Source organism: Coregonus lavaretus, assembly GCF_964263955.1.
Source record: "Coregonus lavaretus genome assembly, chromosome: 3".
Lineage (NCBI taxonomy): Eukaryota > Metazoa > Chordata > Actinopteri > Salmoniformes > Salmonidae > Coregonus > Coregonus lavaretus.
Genome location: NC_139990.1, coordinates 41,994,883 through 42,020,147, shown reverse-complemented (window position 1 = coordinate 42,020,147; position 25,265 = coordinate 41,994,883). Strand labels below are relative to the sequence as shown.

The following is a 25,265-nucleotide window of genomic DNA, read 5'->3' as shown; positions in this document are numbered from 1 at the left end:
TGCAGTACTTTGATCAGAGCCCTACGGGCCATGGTCTTAGCTAGTCGGAGCTGAATAACAAAAAGGAGACACAGATTTGTATTTTCTTTCATTTCGAAAATAAATGCTGAACAGGAGGAATTTAAAAAATGATAATAATTTCTCTGAATTATGTTATATCAGGGATATTGTGTCTCTGCATCCCATTTACAGAAGGAGATTTATGAGGGTTCTGCTTTACAATCTAGATGGTTCCATGTAATAATGGCCAGGAATAGGGACCAAAGAAACACTAATCCAATAATGGGATAAACCAAATATGTACCAGAGTCGTATGACTGCTGATTCCTGAGCTAAACAACTGGGTGGGACGTTTTCACTGAAATACCCTTTTTAAAGCCCAGCTATGTGGAAGATGGTCTGAAGTCTTGGCTACAACATCAAACCACCCCAACAAATACCACTATCCTTATTATACAGTAGATATTTGATTTAACCAGTGCATTTTTGTCGTCACATATCTGGGCAGAAAATAGAGATTTCCTCAATATTAACCAGTTGCCATGAAGTGTAAAACTGATCATTATTATATAATTATTAGCTAAATGTTACAAAGACTGACTTCTTTAAATTACATGAATTGCTATAAGCCTACTACACTCCTTGTATACTTGCAATGGACTCCAGAGAGAATAAACACACACACACACACAGCTGATCCCTACAAACACCAAACCCTTGTCAGACAGTACAGGTAACATGGATCGACAGTAAAACACAGGGTAAACAACATAATGGTTATTATGCTATGAAAGTTGTTGTTACTCTCCCACTAGCCACACAGAGCTGAACACAACCTGCCATGCTGTCACTAACCACACAGAGCTGAACACAACCTGCCATGCTGTCACTAACCACACAGAGCTGAACACAACCTGCCATGCTGTCACTAACCACACAGAGCTCAACACAACCTGCCATGCTGTCACTAACCACACAGAGCTGAACACAACCTGCCATGCTGTCACTAACCACACAGAGCTCAACACAACCTGCCATGCTGTCACTAACCACACAGAGCTGAACACAACCTGCCATGCTGTCATTAACCACACAGAGCTCAACACAACCTGCCATGCTGTCACTAACCACACAGAGCTGAACACAACCTGACATGCTGTCACTAACCACACAGAGCTCAACACAACCTGCCATGCTGTCACTAACCACACAGAGCTGAACACAACCTGCCATGCTGTCACTAACCACACAGAGCTCAACACAACCTGCCATGCTGTCACTAACCACACAGAGCTGAACACAACCTGCCATGCTGTCATTAACCACACAGAGCTGAACACAACCTGCCATGCTGTCACTAACCACACAGAGCTGAACACAACCTGCCATGCTGTCACTAACCACACAGAGCTGAACACAACCTGCCATGCTGTCACTAACCACACAGAGCTGAACACAACCTGCCATGCTGTCACTAACCACACAGAGCTGAACACAACCTGCCATGCTGTCACTAACCACACAGAGCTGAACACCACCTGCCATGCTGTCACTAACCACACAGAGCTGAACACAACCTGCCATGCTGTCACTAACCACACAGAGCTGAACACAACCTGCCATGCTGTCACTAACCACACAGAGCTGAACACAACCTGCCATGCTGTCACTAACCACACAGAGCTGAACACAACCTGCCATGCTGTCACTAACCACACAGAGCTGAACACCACCTGCCATGCTGTCACTAACCACACAGAGCTGAACACAACCTGCCATGCTGTCACTAACCACACAGAGCTGAACACAACCTGCCATGCTGTCACTAACCACACAGAGCTGAACACAACCTGCCATGCTGTCACTAACCACACAGAGCTGAACACAACCTGCCATGCTGTCACTAACCACACAGAGCTGAACACCACCTGCCATGCTGTCATTAACCACACAGAGCTGAACACAACCTGCCATGCTGTCACTAACCACACAGAGCTGAACACAACCTGCCATGCTGTCACTAACCACACAGAGCTGAACACAACCTGCCATGCTGTCACTAACCACACCAGAGCTGAACACAACCTGCCATGCTGTCACTAACCACACCAGAGCTGAACACAACCTGCCATGCTGTCACTAACCACACAGAGCTGAACACAACCTGCCATGCTGTCACTAACCACACAGAGCTGAACACAACCTGCCATGCTGTCACTAACCACACAGAGCTGAACACAACCTGCCATGCTGTCACTAACCACACAGAGCTGAACACAACCTGACATGCTGTCACTAACCACACAGAGCTCAACACAACCTGCCATGCTGTCATTAACCACACAGAGCTGAACACAACCTGCCATGCTGTCACTAACCACACAGAGCTGAACACAACCTGCCATGCTGTCACTAACCACACAGAGCTGAACACAACCTGCCATGCTGTCATTAACCACACAGAGCTCAACACAACCTGCCATGCTGTCATTAACCACACAGAGCTGAACACAACCTGCCATGCTGTCATTAACCACACAGAGCTGAACACCACCTGCCATGCTGTCACTAACCACACAGAGCTGAACACAACCTGCCATGCTGTCACTAACCACACAGAGCTGAACACAACCTGCCATGCTGTCATTAACCACACAGAGCTGAACACAACCTGCCATGCTGTCACTAACCACACAGAGCTGAACACAACCTGCCATGCTGTCACTAACCACACAGCACATTACTACTGTATACCTGCCTAGCAGTCAATCAACTGTGCTATAATATCAGTGAGCTATGAGATATAACTAATGCCAGAGAGACCCAGACGGAGCAATTTAAGGCGTACGGAAGGACTAGAGGCAGGATCTGGTTTTAATATTTGAACAGATCTCAAATCTCCTGTGTTTAGAGACAGAAACTGAGAGAGAGAGAGAGAGAGAGAGAGAGAGAAGAGCTGAGGATTTGGTGGATTTGAAGATAAGCTCCTGTGTGAGGTTCGGGGAGATGGAAATAGGCAATAAAAGAGAAAAGAGAGAAAGTCCTTAAAGCTTGTTGCTAAGAAGTGGCATAGCAACACTGTCAGAGCACGGGAGTAAAACAACCACTCTTTATGTCCATGATAACACCCTATGGCATTTAAAGACTACATAATGGTTTCATCCTCTTCCTATGTCCAAGTCCAGGTGAAAGACATGTGCATTCAACTATAACCTGTCAGAGAAGAGCTAGTCAAAAACACATGGACATTCAGCAATAACATGTCAGAGAAGGGCTAGTCAAAAAGCCCCAGCCATCTCAGTAAGCTATACTATAGAGTTTGTAAAAGAGAAGTGCTACTCACTGAGCAGAGACTCAATGACCACCCTGTAGAGGTTAGCCTGGCGATGGGGCTGCCACTGGGCACACAAACTGGACATCATCACCTGGTAGGTGTTCAGGTTGGTCACGCCCAGGTACACTGAGGAGGGAGGGAGGGAGAGGGAGAGGGAGAGGGAGAGGAGAGAGAGAGAGAGAGAGAGAGAGAGAGAGAGAGAGAGAGAGAGAGAGAGAGAGAGAGAGAGAGAGAGAGAGAGAGAGAGAAGAGAGAGAGAGAGAGAGAGAGAGAGAGAGAGAGAGAGAGAGAGAGAGAGAGAAATAGGGGGAGAGAGAGAGAGAGAGATTTTATCAACACAATCACAATGACAGAAGAACATCACCATTACATCAATTTCACCATTACCCTCACACGATCATAATCACATCAAATGTCATCACAATCACATCAAATCACAATCAATATCATGATCAAATCACAATCACATCACAATCATGACCTCACCACATCACTACCTACATCATGAAGGAACTGAACCCAACACCTGACAGAGAATTGCAATCTGTCAACCTAGCTAATCACATTGACAGATAAAGAGCAGGAAGCTGGTATTATTGATAACGTGTCATAATGAAGCACAATCAATCCAGCTGTGTAGGCATGTGTGTCTTTAAGGAATTCATTTAATCCACTCAGCTAAACAACTCATTCTGATTTATGGGAAGAAAATATGAACAAATAACTTTTGTCCAACTTCTGAGTCCTATCCAACTCTCATTTGTTATCAAAGGAAAGAAAGGCTATTAATCTTAGTGATTAAATAGTATATGACGTTTTGATAGAGAGCAATAAGTTAAAATCTATTCCCCAATCTTTATGAAAGCTGTTAGGAACCGTAAACAATAGACAGACTGAAACAGTCCCTAGAACCCTAACAAACATGTTTGGAAAAACAAAAGCGGCAACAACAAACTAATATTTTAAATGATAATTCATGATTTCATTTTAGAGGAGCAATGCAATCACAGAAGTAGTTTTTCCATCTGATTTACACAATACACAGTATACTTTGCTTTCTCCAAACAACATGAATCATATAGTTAATAATCTGATCAAGTAGAATATAGATTTCTAGAGTAGAACGACTAACTCTATAAAATCAAAGAGCTATGACACAGCTGTCAGATTAGGACACATCCCGTACACATCGGATTCACATTCTACAACTACTATATCTATACAGATTGTTTCCCTCTTCCAAAAGGGGAAAGTCATGAAAACACATGGCAGTTGGATTATCTTTCTTCCTTGTGAATAATGTATGTGACAGCCTTTGGATTTGTCCTAAATGGCACCCTATCCCTTATAGAGTACACTACTTTTGACCAGAGCCATATGGGTGCACTATATAGGGAATAAGGTGCTGTTTGGGATACAACCTTTAACTTCCTTATATAACTCTTTATTAATGAGCTGTCTATATGCATGGACAGACAGACACTCTGCCACACAAACCCATGGAATAGAAGAGACAGACACCAGGTAAAATTTAGCTATTGTTGCATTTAATTATTTAAAGGTCAAATTAAAATTGAAAATGCATGAAATATTGATACAAATCTTTGTGGTGAATATGCAGCGTGAGGAGATTAACTACTGCACAGTATGTTTGGCGTGAAAGAGAGACTGCAATGCATCATAAGTCATTTGTGTCACGAGCTAAAGTTGCTCTCTCTATAATGGAATAGCTGCCTTGTACACTATGTGACAGCAGGGGGGTCCACTCAGAGCCACATAGAGATGTGCTGCATATATTTAATGCTCAGTATATATCAATTCATTCATTATTAATTCATTTTCCATTTATTCATTCATTCATTGTACATGTATACAAATGAAGACATATTGCTCTGGGTCCACCTTCCCATTATGGAGTGGCTAGTGGATTTGCAGTATGTCCTGGTTCTGCCAGTTGAGAATAGATATTATCTCCACATTCCTGTGTGTCTCCTGTCTCTGGAACATCTCATTTGACTGAGCTCAGATGAAAACACCACTCTTCTCAGGTAGTCACACAACAGGATTCTGATGTGACGCTCTGCCGACAGCCAGAAGGACTTTATGAAAAAGACAATCTATTTACTTTTGATGAGAAAAGCTAAAAAGCATGTATTACATTACGATGCACCTGCTGATATCAAATTTATATGCAAAGGGATGTTATTTCCCTGACTGTCTGTCTGAATATTGATATTCTCAGCTGTCCGTCAGGGTGGTGAAATCCTCTTCAACAAACAAAGAGAATCTGATGTTATCAGCAATAATGTAATACAAACATAATACAAAGCTATGTATTAATCTACTTTAAAGCTTAGTCTCCAGGGGCGTTGCATTATGGTGATGAATAATATGTATCTTTACAAACTGATTCAGAGGAGCAGACATACACTATATATACAAAGGTATGTGGATGCCCCTTTCAAATTAGTGGATTCTGCAATTTCAGCCACACCCGTTGCTGACGGGTGTACACAGCCATGCAATCTCCATAGACAAACATTGGCAGTAGAATGGCCCGTACTGAAGAACTCAGTGACTTTCAACGTGGCACCGTCATAGGATGCCACCTTTCCAACAAGTCAGTTCGTCAAATTTCTGCCCTGCTAGAGCTTCCCCGGTCAACTGTAAGTGCTGTTATTGTGAAGTGGAAACGTCTAGGAGCAACAACGGCTCAGCCGCAAAGTGGTTGGCCACACAAGCTCACAGAACGGGACCGCTGAGTGCTGAAGCACGTAGCGCGTAAAATGTGTCTGTCCTCGGTTGCAACACTCACTACCGAGTTCCAAACTTCCTCTGGAAGCAACTTCAGCACAAGAACTGTTCGTCGGGAGCTTCATGAAATGGGTTTCCATGGCAGCCGCACACAAGCCTAAGATCACCATGCGCAATGCCACGTGTCGGCTGGAGTGGTGTAAAGCTCAGCGCCATTGGACGCTGGAGCAGTGGAAACGTGTTCTCTGGAGTGATGAATCACGCTTCACCATCTGGCAGTCCGACTGACAAATCTGTGTTTAAGATGTCCCTTTACTGGAACTAAGGGGCCTAGCTCGAACCATGAAAAACAGCCCCAGACCAGGATGCCAGGAGAACGCTACCTGCCCCAAGGCATAGTGCCAACATTAAAGTTTGGTGGTGGAGGAATAATGGTCTGGGGCTGGTTTTCATGGTTCGTGCTAGGCCCCTTAGTTCCAGTGAAGGGAAATCTTAACGCTACAGCATACAATTACATTCTAGACGATTCTGTGCTTTCAACTTTGTGGCAACAGTTTGGGGAAGGCCCTTTCCTGTTTCAGCATGACAATGTCCCCGTGCACAAAGCGAGGTCAATATAGAAACAGTTTGTCGAGATCGGTATGGAAGATCTTGACTGGCCTACACAGAGCCCTGACCTCAACCCCATCGAACACCTTTGGGATGAATTGGAACGCCGACTGCGAGCCAGACCTAATCGCCCAACATCAGTGCCCGACCTCACTAATGCTCTTGTCGCTGAATGGATTCAAGTCCCCGCAGCAATGTTCCAACATTTAGTGGAAAGCCTTCCCAGAAGTATGGAGGCTGTTATAGCAGCAAAGGGGGGACCAACTCCATATCAATGCCCATGATTTTGGAATGAGATGTTCGACGAGCGGGTGTCCACATCCTACTTCAATTTGAGAACAAACATTTAACATCTCATCCAAAGTGGCTGCTTGGTATTGGCAGTTGAAAGGAAGGGAAGTATCATATTCAACACTTGACCCTAACGTTCCCTTTGTCTACCTAAACTACCTTAACATCATTCACCATCCCTTACATGTCTACCTAAACTACCTTAACATCATTCACCATCCCTTACATGTCTACCTAAACTACCTTAACATCATTCACCATCCCTTACATGTCTACCTAAACTACCTTAACATCATTCACCATCCCTTACATGTATTGGTGGTGTGTGTGTGTGTGTGTGTGTGTGTGTGTGTGTGTGTGTGTGTGTGTGTGTGAGGGGTTCGCTGGATCCTGTGGTGTAGGAGGTGATGACACACACACACACACAAACACACACACACAGGGTCAACAACACACACACACACACACACACACACACACACACACACACAAACACATGCATTCACCCACACAACCTGACCAAGAGAGGCAATATATGTTACATGTTTTGGCGGTGCCCTGGAGTGGTTGGCTGGATCCCGTGGTGTAGGAAGCGATGACCTTCACACTGTACTCAGTGTCACTCTGCAGGTTCAGGATCAGCATGGTGTTGACGTCGTCTCCCACAAAGGCCTCCAGAGCTGACCCCGGCACTGTAGGAAACACAGAGACTGGCTCAGCAACACACATAGAGACACACACACGTATCATGTTGCACCAACAATTTCAACCAAATGTATTTGAGGACTGTCTGGCCAATGAGGAAGGGAGGCGCTGGCAGAGAGAAGAGAAGGAGGATGGAACATTCTGGCACGTCTACCTCCGCGCTCCCCGTCTCCGGTGCTCCAGGACACCAGTTCACTCATCGTTACGCACACCTGCCACCATCGTTACGCGCACCTGCGCTTAATTATGGGACTCACCTGGACTCCATCACGTCATTGATTACCTCCCCTATATTTGTCACTCCCTCAGGTTCATTCCCCAGTCAGCATTGATGTGGTTGTGTTTCTCATGTCCAGAAGCTGTTCTGTGTTTATTTATTATTAAACCCTGTACCTGCTTCTCGTCTCCCAGCGTCTGCGTTACACATTTCCTGTAGTGAGAGTAATCACCTCTCCAGTAACAGAACAGACAGACGGAGAGCCCCATGTTCCTCTTGTTGTAGAAGTCATTCAATCTAGGTGGAGGACCCATTTCTCTGGACCACAGGGCAATTTACAGAGCTTCTAATAGAAAGCAGAGGCTCACACAGTCACAGGATGACACCCAAATGGCAACCTATTTCCTATGTAGTGCACTATGGATCCTGGTCAAAAGTAGTGCACTATATAGGGAATAGGGTGCCATTTGGGATGCATCCACAGACTCTTTCTTCTTTCTGTTCTCATGTAGTTTCTTCATGTAGAAAACAGAGCTGAGGGATATTTCCCCACACTTTGTGTTACACCCACATCAAGCCTTCTGTTTACCATGGAAAAGACTGAAACGGCTGACAAAATAATGGTGTTTAAAAGACTGTCTGAGACAGCAGACAGAATAATGGTGATTAAAAGACTGTCTGAGACGGTAGACAGAATAATGGTGTTTAAAAGACTGTCTGAGACGGCAGACAGAATAATGGTGTTTAAAAGACTATCTGAGACAGCAGACAGAATAATGGTGTTTAGAAGACTGTCTGAGATGGATTATTATAACATTATATAGCATTATTATAGCATTATAACATGTGTGAATTGTAACAGGTGTGTATTGTAACATGTGTATTGTAATGTGTATATTGTAACATGGGTGTATTGTACTATGTGTGTATTGTAACATGTGTGTATTGTAACATGTATATTATAACATCTGTATATTGTAAAATGTGTGTATTGTACACTGTGTGTATTGTACCGTGTTTGTATTGTACCATGTTTGTATTGTAACATGTGTGTATTGTAACATGTGTGTATTGTAACATGTGTGTATTGTAACATGTGTGTATTGTAACATGTATATTGTAAAAGGTGTGTACGTACCAGTGGTGGGTTGGTAGACTACCCTGAAGCCCATGGTGGGAGAAGGAGGCGTGTCCCAGGTGATGCGGAAGCGGCTGAACCACTCCTCAGACACCCTCAGGTTGCTAGGTGCTGAGAGGGGCACTGACAAAACAAGAATAGTTGAGAAACTGGCACTTATACACTGTGGTTTATGGTACACCGGTAAAGATGCAGTTCAAAAAGATTGGTAGAGAAACTGTCACTTATACAATGTGGTTTACGGTAAACTGGTGAAGATGTAGTTCAAAAAGATTGGTAGAGAAACAAAACAAACCACAGATTCCATCCATCCAAAACATTTAGAGTTATTAAAGTCATATGTATGTGTGATTTATGAACTATTGGGTTTTACAAGGTTTGGGGTTTCATTTGGAATACAAGCTGGCCAAAGCCAAAGGGACTGCACTCTCTCTGCTCTCCACTTTAAAAACATATTTGACTATATATTCACTTTGGCATTTTAATTTTAATTGTAAAGAGGAGACAATCCTAGTCCGAAAAGGCACCTCCCTATCCCTACAGACCGCACTACTTTTGGCCTGAGCCTTATGATCCCTGCAGCGGTACTCAAGTACTACTTGAGAAGGTCCGGTCACACAGATTTCCTAGCTGGCAAAAGTCCGGATGGATATTGTCATTTATCAGCGTAGTAACAAAGCCCCACCTCGCAACCCATGCAACCCTAAACAGCTCAAACTGTTCACACCATTCTTGTTGGCAGAGAGAAAAAATTTGATTTGTAAAGCTAATTTCCTGCAATTCTACACATTATGCCACGGAGCGAAGGCAAAATGTAGCAGTTTTAAAGCTCATTTCCTACAATTCTACACATTATGCCACGGAGCGAAGGCAAAATGTAGCAGTTTTAAAGCTAATTTCCTGCAATTCTACACATTATGCCACAGAGCGAAGGCAAAATGTAGCAGTTTTAAAGCTCATTTCCTACAATTCTACACATTATGCCACGGAGCGAAGGCAAAATGTAGCAGTTTTAAAGCTAATTTCCTGCAATTCTACACATTATGCCACGGAGCAAAGGAAACATTTACCAGTTTTAAAGCTAATTTCCTGCTATTCTACACATTTTCCATGTCTTATGTGTGTTCATATGATACCAGGAGTCGAATCCAGACCAATATTTTTAGTCGGGACCTGCGGTCCGTATTGACCCAGTTCTGGGTCCGGATCCGGCCCGCGGTCCACCTGTTGAGTATGACTGATGTAGCGAATAGGATACCATTTTGGACACTTCGCCAGCTATTGGTAGAGTGTTTAATAATTCAGCCAATGATGTTGAGCTGAGTGTACATAATCAATTACAGCATGAGGAAGTGTTTTAGTGGCTCATTACTGAGAGCAGAATGGCTGTATGATTATGAATGGCTTTCATTAAGCTTATTAATGGACATGATCAATAACTGTCGGCTGTCCGTTTACACCGTCCTCAGAGGGTGACGACAGGGAACCGACACACAGGGAACATTTGCCACCTGCTGTAACTAGTCTAACAGAGGTGGTTCAGTGAACCTACTGTGATTGGTATCTAGATGGATAACCCTCCTCAAGAAAATGCCTACGACTTAATTTTTATTGTATTTATTTTATTATAAAGTCTTCAGGATGCCCCGCCCACATGAAGTCATGCATCTTCAGGATGCCCCGCCCACATGGAGTCATGCATCTTCAGGATAACCCGCCCACATGGAGTCATGCATCTTCAGGATGCCCCGCCCACATGGAGTCATGCATCTTCAGGATGCCCCGCCCACATGGAGTCATGCATCTTCAGGATAACCCGCCCACATGGAGTATTGCATCTTCAGGATGCCCCGCCCACATGGGTTTATAAGACACTGTATTTGCTGTAGCAAAATAAAATAATAATGTATATATATGCACACATACATGTATACAGTTGAAGTCGGAAGTTTACATACACATAGGTTGGAGTCATTAGAAATGTTTTTCAACCACTCCACACATTTCTTGTTAACAAACTATAGCTTTGGCAAGTTGGTTAGGACATCTACTTTGTGCATGACAAAAATAACTTTTCCAACAATTGTTTACAGACAGATTATTTCACTTAAAATTCACTGTATCACAATTCCAGTGGGTCAGAAGTTTACACTAAGTTGACTGTGCCTTTAAACAGCTTGGAAAATTCCAGAAAATTATGTCATGGCTTTAGAAGCTTCTGATAGGCTAATTGACATCATTTGAGTCAATTGGAGGTGTACCTGTGGATGTATTTCAAGGCCTACCTTCAAGGTCAGGGCTTTGTGATGGCCACTCCAATACCTTGACTTTGTTGTCCGTAAGCCATTTTGCCACAACTTTGGAAGTATGCTTGGGGTCATTGTCCATTTGGAAGACCCATTTGCGACCAAGCTTTAACTTCCTGACTGATGTCTTGAGATGTTGCTTCAATATATCCATTTATATTGTGAAGTGCACTAGTCCTTCCTGCAGCAAAGCACCCCCACAGCATGATGCTGTCACCACCGTGCTTCACGGTTGGGATGGTGTTCTTCGGCTTGCAAGCACCCCCCTTTTTCCTCCAAACATAACGATGGTCATTATGGCCAAATAGTTCAATTTTTGTTTCATCAGACCAGAGGACATTTCTCCAAAAAGTAGTAGTCTGGCTTTTTTATGGCGGTTTTGCAGCAGTGGCTTCTTCCTTACTGAGCCGCCTTTCAGGTCATGTTGATATAGGACTCGTTTTACTGTGGATATAGATACTTTTGTACCTGTTTCCTCCAGCATCTTCACAAGGTCCTTTGCTGTTGTTCTGGGATTAATTTGCACTTTCCGCACTAAAGTGCGTTCATCTCTAGTAGACAGAACGCGTCTCCTTCCTGAGCAGTATGACGGCTGCGTGGTCCCATGGTGTTTATACTCGCGTACAATTGTTTGTACAGATGAACGTGGTACCTTCAGGCGTTTGGAAATTGCTCCCAAGGATGAACCAGATTTGTGGAGGTCTACAAAAAGATTTTTTGATTTTCCCATGATGTCAAGCAAAGAGGCAGTGAGTTTGAAGGTAGGCCATGAAATACATCCACAGGTACACCTCCAATTGACTCAAATTATGTCAATTAGCCCATCTGAAGCTTCTAAAGCCATGATATCATTTTCTGGAATGTTCCAAGCTGTTTAAAGGCACAGTCAACTTACTGCATGTAAACTTCTGACCCACTGGAATTGTGATACAGTGAATTATAAGTTAAATAATCTGTCTGTAAACAATTGTTGGAAAAATTACTTGTGTCATGCACAAAGTAGATGTCCTAACCAACTTGCCAAAACTATAGTTTGTTAACAAGAAATTTGTGGAGTGGTTGAAAAACAAGTTTTAATGACTCCAACCTAAGTGTATGTACATTTCTGACTTCAACTGTATATATATATATATATATATATATATATATATATATATATATATATATATATATATATATATATATACACATATATATACAGTGCCAGTCAAAAGTTTGGACCCACCTACTCATTCAAGGGTTTTTCTTTATTTTTACTATTTTCTACATTGTAGAATAATAGTGAAGACATCAAAAATAACACATATGGAATCATGTAGTAACCAAAAAAGTGTTAAACAAATCAAAACATATTTTATATTTGAGATTCTTCAAATAGCCACCCTCTATATAGACACAAGTGACTACAGCTCTATACAGTGCATTCGGAAAGTATTCAGACCCCTTGGCTTTTCCATTTTGTTACATTACAGCCTTATTCTAAAATGTATTAAATTGTTTTTTTCTCCCTCATCAATCTACACACAATACCCTAAAATAACAAAACAAAAACAGGTTTGTAGAAATGTTTGCAAATGTATTAAAAAAAAAATCACATTTACATAAGTATTCAGACCCTTTACTCAGTACTTTGTTGAAGCACCATTGGCAGTGATCACAGCCTCAAGTCTTCTTAGGTATGACGCTACAAGCTTGGCACACCTGTATTTGGGGAGTTTCTCCCATTCTTCTCTGCAGATCCTCTCAAGCTTTGTCAGTTTGGATGGGGAGCGTCACTGCACAGCTATTTTCAGTTCTCTGGCTGGGCCACTCAAGGACATTCAGAGACTTGTCCCAAAGCCACTCCTGTGTTGTCTTGGCTGTGTACTTAGTGTTGTTGTCCTGTTGGAAGGTGAATCTTCGCCCCCGTCTGAGGTCCTGAGCGCTCTGGAGCAGGTTTTCATCAAGGATCTCTCTGTACTTTGCTCCGTTCATCTTTCCGTCAATCCTGACTAGTCTCCCAGTCCTTGCCGTTGAAAAACATCCCCATAGCATGATGCTGCCACCACCATGCTTCACCATAGGGATGATGCCAGGTTTCCTCCAGACATGACGCTTGGCATTCAGGCCAAAGAGTTCAATCTTGGTTTCATCAGACTAGAGAATCTTGTTTCTCATGGTCTGAGAGTCTTTAGGTGCCTTTTGGCAAACTCCAAGCGTGCTGTCATGTGCCTTTTACTAAGGAGTGGCTTCCGTCTGGCCACTCTACCATAAAGGCCTGATGGGTGGAGTGCTGCAGAGATGGTTGTCCTTCTGGAAGGTTCTCCCATCTCCAAAGAGGAACTCTGGAGCTCTGTCAGAGTGACTATCAGGTTCTTGGTCACCTCCCTGACCAAGGCCCTTCTCCCCCGATTGCTCAGTTTGGGGCAGCTCTAGGAAGAATCTTGGTGGTTCCAAACTTCTTCCATTTAAGAATGATGGCGGCCACTGTGTTCTTGGGAACCTTCAATGCTTGCGAAGTTTTTTGGTACCTTTCCCCAGATCTGTGCCTCGACACAATCCTGTCTCAGTGCTCTACGGACAATTCCTTCAACCTCTGACATGCACTGTCAACTGTGGGACCTTATATAGACAGGTGTGTGCCTTTCCAAATCATGTCCAATCAATTTCATTTACCACAGGTGGACTCTAATCAAGTTGTTGAAACATCTCAAGGATGATCAATGGAAGCAGGATGCACCTGAGCTCAATTTCGAGTCTCATAGCAAAGGGTCTGAATACTTTCTGTTTTGTATTTTTAATATATTTGCAAAAATTTCAAAAAAACTGTTTTCGCATTTTCATTATGGGGTATTGTGTGTAGATTGATGAGGAAAATGTTTTATTTAATCCATTTTAAAATAAGTCTGTAACGTAACAAAATGTGGAAAAAGTGAAGGGGTCTGAATACTTTCCGAATGCACTGTATATAGACACAGGTGACTAGAGCTCTCTATATAGACACAGGTGACTAGAGCTCTATATATAGAAACAGGTGACTACAGCTCTATATAGACACAGGTGACTACAGCTCTATATAGACACAGGTGACCACAGCTCTATATAGACACAGGTGACTACAGCTCTATATATACAGTGGGGAGAACAAGTATTTGATACACTGCCGATTTTGCAGGTTTTCCTACTTACAAAGCATGTAGAGGTCTGTAATTTATATCATAGGTACACTTCAACTGTGAGAGACGGAATCTAAAACAAAAATCCAGAAAATCACATTGTATGATTTTTAAGTAATTCATTTGCATTTTATTGCATGACATAAGTATTTGATACATCAGAAAAGCAGAACTTAATATTTGGTACAGAAACCTTTGTTTGCAATTACAGAGATCATACGTTTCCTGTAGGTCTTGACCAGGTTTGCACACACTGCAGCAGGGATTTTGGCCCACTCCTCCATACAGACCTTCTCCAGATCCTTCAGGTTTCGGGGCTGTCGCTGGGCAATACGGACTTTCAGCTCCCTCCAAAGATTTTCTATTGGGTTCAGGTCTGGAGACTGGCTAGGCCACTCCAGGACCTTGAGATGCTTCTTACAAAGCCACTCCTTAGTTGCCCTGGCTGTGTGTTTCGGGTCGTTGTCATGCTGGAAGACCCATCCACGACCCATTTTCAATGCTCTTACTGAGGGAAGGAGGTTGTTGGCCAAGATCTCACGATAAATGGCCCCATCCATCCTCCCCTCAATACGGTGCAGTCGTCCTGTCCCCTTTGCAGAAAAGCATCCCCAAAGAATGATGTTTCCACCTCCATGCTTCACGGTTGGGATGGTGTTCTTGGAGTTGTACTCATCCTTCTTCTTCCTCCAAACACGGCGAGTGGAGTTTAGACCAAAAAGCTCTATTTTTGTCTCATCAGACCACATGACCTTCTCCCATTCCTCCTCTGGATCATCCAGATGGTCATTGGCAAACTTCAGACGGGCCTGGACATGCGCTGGCTTGAGCAGGGGGACCTTGCGTGCGCTGCAGGATTTTAATCCATGACGGCGTAGTGTGTTACTAATGGTTTTCTTTGAGACTGTGGTCCCAGCTCTCTTCAGGTCATTGACCAGGTCCTGCCGTGTAGTTCTGGGCTGATCCCTCACCTTCCTCATGATCATTGATGCCCCACGAAGTGAGATCTTGCATGGAGCCCCAGACCGAGGGTGATGACAGTCATCTTGAAATTCTTCCATTTTCTAATAATTGCGCCAACAGTTGTTGCCTTCTCACCAAGCTGCTTGCCTATTGTCCTGTAGCCCATCCCAGCCTTGTGCAGGTCTACAATTTTATCCCTGATGTCCTTACACAGCTCTCTGGTCTTGGCCATTGTGGAGAGGTTGGAGTCTGTTTGATTGAGTGTGTGGACAGGTGTCTTTTATACAGGTAACAAGTTCAAACAGGTGCAGTTAATACAGGTAATGAGTGGAGAACAGGAGGGCTTCTTAAAGAAAAACTAACAGGTCTTACTGGTTGGTAGGTGATCAAATACTTATGTCATGGTAGGTGGTAGGTGATCAAATACTTATGTCATGCAATAAAATGCAAATTAATTACTTAAAAATCATACAATGTGATTTTCTGGATTTTTGTTTTAGATTCCGTCTCTCACAGTTGAAGTGTACCTATGATAAAAATTACAGACCTCTACATGCTTTGTAAGTAGGAGAACCTGCAAAATCGGCAGTGTATCAAATACTTGATCTCCCCACTGTACAGGTGACTAGAGCTCTATATATAGACACAGGTGACTACAGCTCTATATATAGATACAGGTGACTACAGCTCTATAAATAGACACAGGTGACTAAAGCTCTATATATAGATACAGGTGACTAGAGCTCTATATATAGATACAGGTGACTACAGCTCTATATATAGACACAGGTGACTATAGCTTTATATATAGATACAGGTGACTAGAGCTCTATATAGACACAGGTGACTAGAGCTCTATATATAGACACAGGTGACTAGAGCTCTATATATAGACACAGGTGACTACAGCTCTATATATAAACACAGGTGACTAGAGCTCTATATATAGACACAGGTGACTAGAGCTCTATATATAGATACAGGTGACTAGAGCTCTATATAGACACAGGTGACTAGAGCTCTATATATAGACACAGGTGACTAGAGCTTTATATAGACAGGTGACTACAGCTCTATATATATATACACAGGTGACTAGAGCTCTATATATAGACACAGGTGACTACAGCTCTATATATAAACACAGGTGACTAGAGCTCTATATATAGACACAGGTGACTACAGCTCTATATATAAACACAGGTGACTAGAGCTCTTGATATAGACACAGGTGACTACAGCTCTATATATAGACACAGGTGACTAGAGCTCTACATATAGACACAGGTGACTACAGCTCTATATATAGATACAGGTGACTACAGCTCTATATATAAACACAGGTGACTAGAGCTCTATATATAGACACAGGTGACTAGAGCTCTATATATAGATACAGGTGACTAGAGCTCTATTTATAAACACAGGTGACTAGAGCTCTATATATAGACACAGGTGACTAGAGCTCTATATATAGATACAGGTGACTACAGCTCTATATATAAACACAGGTGACTAGAGCTCTATATATAGACACAGGTGACTAGAGCTCTATATATAGACACAGGTGACAAGAGCTCTATATATAGATACAGGTGACTACAGCTCTATATATAGACACAGGTGACTGGAGCTCTATACAGAGCTTTAATTGCATGATAACATTTACCATACACCCCAGCATTTCTAAGCAATGCTAACACAGTCTTATGGCACACAATGGAGCCAGGTCTAAACCCCAGTCGTTCCACTAGCTATAAGAACAGCTTCCCACTGACCTTATGGACACTGCATAGAACCATCTACAAGAAAGGCTGTACTCACATGTTCTGCCCACAGAAGACACACTGATGCCGTCCTGTCCGTCTGTGTAGACTGGGGTGACGGTCACCTTGTGCTCTGTGTCAGACAGCAAAGGCTGGAGAAGGACTGTGGTCTGCTGCCCAGGCACCAGGACCTACAGGGTAGAGGGGTAAAGATTATACATAGTGTTACACAATGTGTGTGTGTGTGTGTGTGTGTGTGTGTGTGTGTGTGTGTGTGTGTGTGTGTGTGTGTGTGTGTGTGTGTGTGTGTGTGTGTGTGTGTGTGTGTGTGTGTGTGTGTGTGCGTGTGTGCATGAGCATAAGCGTTTCTCCTCAGAAATATATCTGACCTCCACAGTGTCTTACTCCACTGCTACTGACACATCATCAATCAAACATATCTAACGCCTCATCTAGCCTGCTGATTGGCCAGTTCCCACAGTGGCCAATGGCTGAACGGACACTTGTGTTTGGGTGTGAGGCTGATACGTGGTTTGACCAAAACTGGCCTCAATGACAGGACAGTTAAACCTTATACGTTGGTGGTGACAAGAAGGACTAACATCTAAGGAAAATCCCAAATGGCACCTTATTACCTATTTAGTGCACTACTTTTGACCAGGGCCCATATGGTTTCTGTTCCTAGAGTAGTGCACTATATAGGGAATAGGGTGCTATTTGAGACACAAGCAAAGTTAGCCTGATATTACCTCTCTGCATAATCATAAACAGATTAGTTGGATCACGCTGTTCTGGTCGCCCATTAGACTATTAGACCATAGTTAAAAATATGATATACAAATAAGTTCCCAAAGGATGTTCCTAAAAATAGTTTGAAATGGTAAAAAGTTCCCTCAGAAGGTACACTAAGTAAAATGTTTTCAATTTTATTATCATTACTTGGAATTAGATTTCGTATGACAGCCTCACTGCATAAACTATTTAGAAGTCCTCTATGATCCATCCTCCCTGGTTGACTGGGCTTTTAAGATGCAAGGCAATGAGGACATCCCTCCCTACCCCATCCTGTGAAGTGTCAAGCCCCATACCCTGGAAATGGACTGTCCACCAGGCATGTGGTGCTTAAATCGGAACTGCCAAGTAGTTGGTCGCGCCCAAAGTGAACGCTCCCAAATGTCCTCTCTAAGAAGGCATATCCTCACATGCAGAGGAGCGAGAGGCTAAATCCACAACCCCTTCCCTATCCTCCATCCCATCCCCTGTCAGACCCCACACCAGAGGTGGACTGTCCTGACTCCTGGCACAACAACTCTGATTAGCGGAACTGTCCAATAGACATGTGGTGCTGAATCAGACATGCCAGGGGAGTTAGCTTGGCTCAGCCCAAACTGAACGATCTGAAAGTCCCAACCGTTCTCTCTAAGGAGCATGTCCTCACAAGTCTCTACTCCAGTCTGATTATTTGTTTTTTTTGTTCTCTATGGATGCGTCCCAAATGGCACCCTATTCCCTATATAGTGCACTACTTTTGACCAGAACCCTATGGGCCCTATATAGGGAATAGGGTGCCGTATGGGACTCAGCCAGTGTGTTCCATTCGTTCCTCAGTGACCTAAATGCTTGTTGAAAAGATAATGGAATGTCTTCCACGTTGCTCCATCCCCTCTATCTTACCCAGCACAGCAGGAGCCAGGTGGAAATTAAAATACAGGTGAAGGAGAAGGAATAGAAGGAGGGTTTAAGCGCTGAATCGCTGTAGAGGCACTTGGCCACAAGGGCTCTGTGGAGTTTGGGGCAGAGAGATGGAAGGCGCCCAAACAAATCATTTTTCTCATTGTACAGATGACTCAACACACTTCAGACACCGTGATTCTATTGAACACACTGGAAAATAAAATGGTGTGATTCTATTGAACATGCTGGAGAATAAATTGGTGTGATTCTATTGAACATGCTGGAGAATAGAATGGTGTGATTCTATTGAACATGCTGGAGAATAAAATGGTGTGATTCTATTGAACATGCTGGAGAATAAAATGGTGTGATTCTATTGAACATTCTGGAGTATAAATTGGTGTGATTCTATTGAATTTGAGCTGGGAGATCAAAAAAATAACTCCCGTCAGATGATAGGGTATCTTACATACCAGGTTAAGCATACTTTGGCGAAGCTACCTACATTTTACTCATTTAGCAGACGCTCTTATCCAGAGCGACTAGGGTTACGTGCCTCGCTCAAGGGCACATCAGCAGATTTGTCACCTTGTTGGCTCTGGGATTTGAACCAGTGACCTTTCGGTTATTGGCCCAACGCTCTTAACCGCTAGACTATCTGCCACCCTGGTGTCACGATCGTGGGAAGGAGTAGACCAAGGCGCAGCGTGTGAAACAAACATGACTTTAATTAGTTAAAGTTAAATATACAAAACAAGAAACGACTCGTGACGTCCAACGATAACACTGACCGAAACACGGAACAAAAACCCACAAACCCAAAGTGAAACACAGACAGTTAAATATGGCTCCCAATCAGAGACAACCAGCAACCAGCTGACACTCGTTGCCTCTGATTGGGAGCCATATTTAACTGTCTGTGTTTCACTTTGGGTTTGTGGGTTTTTGTTCCGTGTTTCGGTCAGTGTTATCGTTGGACGTCACGAGTCGTTTCTTGTTTTGTATATTTAACTTTAACTAATTAAAGTCATGTTTGTTTCACACGCTGCGCCTTGGTCTACTCCTTCCCACGATCGTGACAGAAAAACCCACCATGCAACGACCAAGCAGCGTGTCCAGGGGCAGCCCTTGGGGTGGACATGGGAGGAAGCGCCGGGAAAGGCCCTGGCGAAAGAGGAGCAGCGTGTCCAGGAGCAGGCAGCCTGGACATGGGATGAGATATTGGACGGTAAAGGGTCCTGGACTTGGGGGGAAATCCTGGCCGGGATGGATCGCCGGCCATGGAGTGAGACAGTGGAGAGGCGCCGTAGAGAGGAGCTACGGCGTGATCAGGGTCGTCGTCGGACGGTCGTGAGGCAACCGCAGAAAATTTTTAGGGGGGGGCACACGGCATGGACGACGGGGCTGACGGAGGAGAAAAGGGGGCGGATCCAGAAGGCCACCAGGCCAGGGGTACACCGCCCTGTACGTCCTGTGCGGATGCCTCACACAGAGTGTGTGAGGGTAGGCATTCAGCCAGGACGGGTGGTGGCCGCTCTTCACTCCAGGCCTCCTATCCGTCTCCACAGCCCGGTCCGGCCTGTCCCTGCTCCACGCACCAAGCCTACGGTGTGCGTCGCCAGCCCAGTCCGGCCTGTCCCTGCTCCACGCACCAAGCCTACGGTGTGCGTCGCCAGCCCAGTCCGGCCTGTCCCTGCTCCACGCACCAAGCCTACGGTGTGCGTCGCCAGCCCAGTCCGGCCTGTCCCTGCTCCACGCACCAAGCCTACGGTGTGCGTCGCCAGCCCAGTCCGGCCTGTCCCTGCTCCACGCACCAAGCCTACGGTGTGCGTCGCCAGCCCAGTCCGGCCTGTCCCTGCTCCACGCACCAAGCCTACGGTGTGCGTTGCCAGCCCAGTCCGGCCTGTCCCTGCTCCACGCACCAAGCCTACGGTGTGCGTCGCCAGCCCAGTCCGGCCTGTCCCTGCTCCACGCACCAAGCCTACGGTGTGCGTCGCCAGCCCAGTCCGGCCTGTCCCTGCTCCACGCACCAAGCCTACGGTGTGCGTCGACAGCCCAGCCCGGCCTGTCCCTGCTCCACGCACCAAGCCTACGGTGTGCGTCGACAGCCCAGCCCGGCCTGTCCCTGCTCCACACACCAAGCCTACGGTGTGCGTCGCCAGCCCGGTCCGGCCTGTTCCTGCCACCCGCACCAAGTTTACGGTGCGCGTCGCCAGCCCGACCCGGCCTGTTCCTGCCACTCGCACCAAACCTACGGTGCGCGTCGCCAGCCCGACCCGGCCTGTTCCTGCCACTCGCACCAAACCTATGGTGCGCGTCGCCAGCCCGGTCCGGCCTGTTCCTGCCACTCGCACCAAACCTACGGTGCGCGTCGCCAGCCCGACCCGGCCTGTTCCTGCCACTCGCACCAAACCTACGGTGCGCGTCGCCAGCCCGGTCCGGCCTGTTCATGCCACTCGCACTAAGCCAGGGGTGCGAGAAGTCAGCCTGGTAAGGCCCATTCCTCCTCCACGCACCAAGCCAGGGGTGCGAGTCGTCAGCCTGGTAAGGCCCATTCCTCCTCCACGCACCAAGCCAGGGGTGCGCGTCGTCAGCCTGGTAAGGCCCGTTCCTCCTCCACGCACCAAGCCAGGGGTGCGAGTCGACAGCCTGGTAAGGACCGCTCCTGTTAAGTCCAGTCCTGCTCCAGCCGGCGGGGCCAGACTGGACCAGGGGCGCATTGGGGGGTGTATTGAAGGGTGGTGGTCAAGGCCGGAGCCAGAACCACCGCCGAGGAGGTATGCCCGCCCAGCCCTCCCCTGGTTTGTTTAGTTGAGGCGCGGTCGCAGTCCGCGCCTTTAGGGGGGGGTACTGTCACACCCTGGCTCTGGGACTCATTATGTTGAGCCAGGGTGTGTTCATTCTATGTTTTCTATTTCTATGTTGGTAGTTCTGTTGTGTTTATTTCTAGGTTGGTCTGTGTGACTCCCAATCAGAGGCAACGAGTGTCAGCTGGTTGCTGGTTGTCTCTGATTGGGAGCCATATTTAACTGTCTGTGTTTCACTTTGGGTTTGTGGGTTTTTGTTCCGTGTTCGGTCATTGATACCATGGACGTCACGAGTCGTGTTTTGTTTTGTATTTTGACGCTTTAACTAATTAAAGTCATGTTTGTTCATCACGCTGCGCCTTGGTCTGTTCCATATGACGATCGTGACACCTGGTCTCCACTGTCTCCACACATATGCTTCCATATGTACCACTCCATCAACTTGACATGTTTTTATCCATCTACCACCCACTCACTGTTAATCCATTCTATCCATTGTCTACAAATAAGGTTTTTGTGAAGGGCATATACATAACAGAGAAGGGTTAAGTCGTGTGTCAATGCTTTGTCTGAAGTACAGTCGAAACCAAGGCTTGACATTCCAAACGTATCTGTTGTTGCTCAGCAACACAGGCCCTTATGATCAATAGGACAACTGAAAGGACAACAATGACTTCCACAAGTGTGTCCACCAGATTTCAAATTGGAGGTGTCTTTATGGCAAGTATGGCAGTACACTCTTAGAAAAAAAGGTGCTATCTAGAACCTTAGGGTTCTTTGACTGTCCCTGTAGGTAGAACCCTTTTGTTTCCAGGTAGAACCCTTTTGGTTCCAGGTAGAACCATTTTGGTTCCAGGTAGAACCATTTTGGTTCCAGGTAGAACCCTTTTTTCTAAGAGTGTAGATAGATATTATGCATCCATGCAGTACGTCAAACTAATCAGTGGATCGACACGTGTCTCAATTTCTGTGACTTACAGGAATTAGTTCAGTGACTAAGCTACCATGATCATTAGGTTCCAGAGACCCCAAAAGAGCATGGTTAATCATTTATCTGGTTCCTTTCAAACAGCACTGTGACAGGACGGTGTGAGACAACCAACAACACGGCTGCTAAGGTGCAGGACGGTATGAGACAACCAACAACACGGCTGCTAAGGTGCAGGACGGTGTGAGACAACCAACAACACGGCTGCTAAGGTGCAGGACGGTGTGAGAGAACCAACAACACGGCTGCTAAGGTGCAGGACGGTGTGAGACAACCAACAACACGGCTGCTAAGGTGCAGGACGGTGTGAGACAACCAACAACACGGCTTCTAAGGTGCAGGACGGTGTGAGACAACCAACAACGCGGCTGCTAAGGTGCAGGACGGTGTGAGACTACCAACAACACGGCTGCTAAGGTGCAGGACGGTGTGAGACAACCAACAACACAGCTGCTAAGGTGCAGGACAGTGTGAGACAACCAACAACACGGCTGCTAAGGTGCAGGACGGTGTGAGACAACCAACAACACAGCTGCTAAGGTGCAGGACGGTGTGAGACTACCAACAACACGGCTGCTAAGGTGCAGGACGGTGTGAGACAACCAACAACACGGCTGCTAAGGTGCAGAACGGTGTGAGACAACCAACAACACGGCTGCTAAGGTGCAGGACGGTGTGAGACAACCAACAACACGGCTGCTAAGGTGCAGGACGGTGTGAGACAACCAACAACACGGCTGCTAAGGTGCAGGACGGTATGAGACAACCAACAACGCGGCTGCTAAGGTGCAGGACGGTGTGAGACTATCAACAACACGGCTGCTAAGGTGCAGGACGGTGTGAGACAACCAACAACACGGCTGCTAAGGTGCAGGACGGTGTGAGACAACCAACAACACGGCTGCTAAGGTGCAGGACGGTGTGAGACAACCAACAACACGGCTGCTAAAGTGCAGGACGGTATGAGACAACCAACAACACGGCTGCTAAGGTGCAGGACGGTGTGAGACAACCAACAACACGGCTGCTAAGGTGCAGGACGGTGTGAGAGAACCAACAACACGGCTGCTAAGGTGCAGGACGGTGTGAGACAACCAACAACACGGCTGCTAAGGTGCAGGACGGTGTGAGACAACCAACAACACGGCTTCTAAGGTGCAGGACGGTGTGAGACAACCAACAACGCGGCTGCTAAGGTGCAGGACGGTGTGAGACTACCAACAACACGGCTGCTAAGGTGCAGGACGGTGTGAGACAACCAACAACACGGCTGCTAAGGTGCAGGACAGTGTGAGACAACCAACAACACGGCTGCTAAGGTGCAGGACGGTGTGAGACAACCAACAACACAGCTGCTAAGGTGCAGGACGGTGTGAGACAACCAACAACACGGCTGCTAAGGTGCAGGACGGTGTGAGACAACCAACAACACGGCTGCTAAGGTGCAGGACGGTGTGAGACAACCAACAACACGGCTGCTAAGGTGCAGGACGGTGTGAGACAACCAACAACACGGCTGCTAAGGTGCAGGACGGTGTGAGACTACCAACAACACGGCTGCTAAGGTGCAGGACGGTGTGAGACAACCAACAACACGGCTGCTAAGGTGCAGGACGGTCTGAGACAACCAACAACACGGCTGCTAAGGTGCAGGACGGTGTGAGACAACCAACAACACGGCTGCTAAGGTGCAGGACGGTGTGAGACAACCAACAACACGGCTGCTAAGGTGCAGGTCGGTGTGAGACAACCAACAACACGGCTGCTAAGGTGCAGGACGGTGTGAGACAACCAACAACACGGCTGCTAAGGTGCAGGACGGTGTGAGACAACCAACAACACGGCTGCTAAGGTGCAGGACGGTGTGAGACAACCAACAACACAGCTGCTAAGGTGCAGGACGGTGTGAGACAACCAACAACACGGCTGCTAAGGTGCAGGATGGTGTGAGACTAGTGAGAATAAGGAGGTCTCCAGAGTGACTTACAATCAGTACACCACAGATCATGATCACTGCAAGTCTCTGCCTCTAAACGGGCTCCAAACTCACTGAATCCTTGTTGCGGTCTCCCGTGAGGCTGACGTAGGTGACTCTGTACTGGTCCACCTTAGGGTCCTCCAGCTGCCATGACACCTTCAGACTATAGGTGGTCTCATCCTGGACCTGTAGGCCTCTCACCGCCTGACGCACCACTGGAGGGGACAGATAGCACAGAGATATTAATGTATCGACTTATTTAATCCGTTTGACCAGGCCAGTTAGTTGATAACAGCTAGGACAAGAGACCAGATATACAGAGTTGAGTTAACACAACATGAAATGACTCATCATCAACATATGCAATCACAATCATGATATTCAGCATCATGTACTTTAACAACACAAAGCAGTCAACAAACACATCTTTGTGAACCAGGATTGAACCTCTGTTTTATACCAGCGTGCTCAAGTAAGAAGTAATTCTAAAACCAAACCAAAGCAACCCCTGCCAAAGAGGCAACACTCTTAGGGCCAGGATGTTTTCCTGACCACATGACCTGACAAGGAATAACTCTGA

At 45.7% G+C, this 25,265-nt stretch overlaps 1 pseudogene across 1 annotated transcript in view; it reads right to left on the bottom strand.

Annotated features, from left to right (window-relative positions):
- LOC311107354 (collagen alpha-1(XIV) chain-like) overlaps positions 1–25,265 on the bottom strand; it is a 148,862-nt pseudogene that overhangs the window by 103,134 nt on the left and 20,463 nt on the right. Inside the window, exons 12-16 of the transcript in view lie at positions 24,758–24,900; positions 17,297–17,429; positions 9,049–9,171; positions 7,531–7,680; positions 3,344–3,460 (exon numbers count right to left, since the gene is read on the bottom strand). The product of the transcript in view is annotated as a collagen alpha-1(XIV) chain-like (transcript). The remainder of the gene's footprint in view (positions 1–3,343; positions 3,461–7,530; positions 7,681–9,048; positions 9,172–17,296; positions 17,430–24,757; positions 24,901–25,265) is intronic.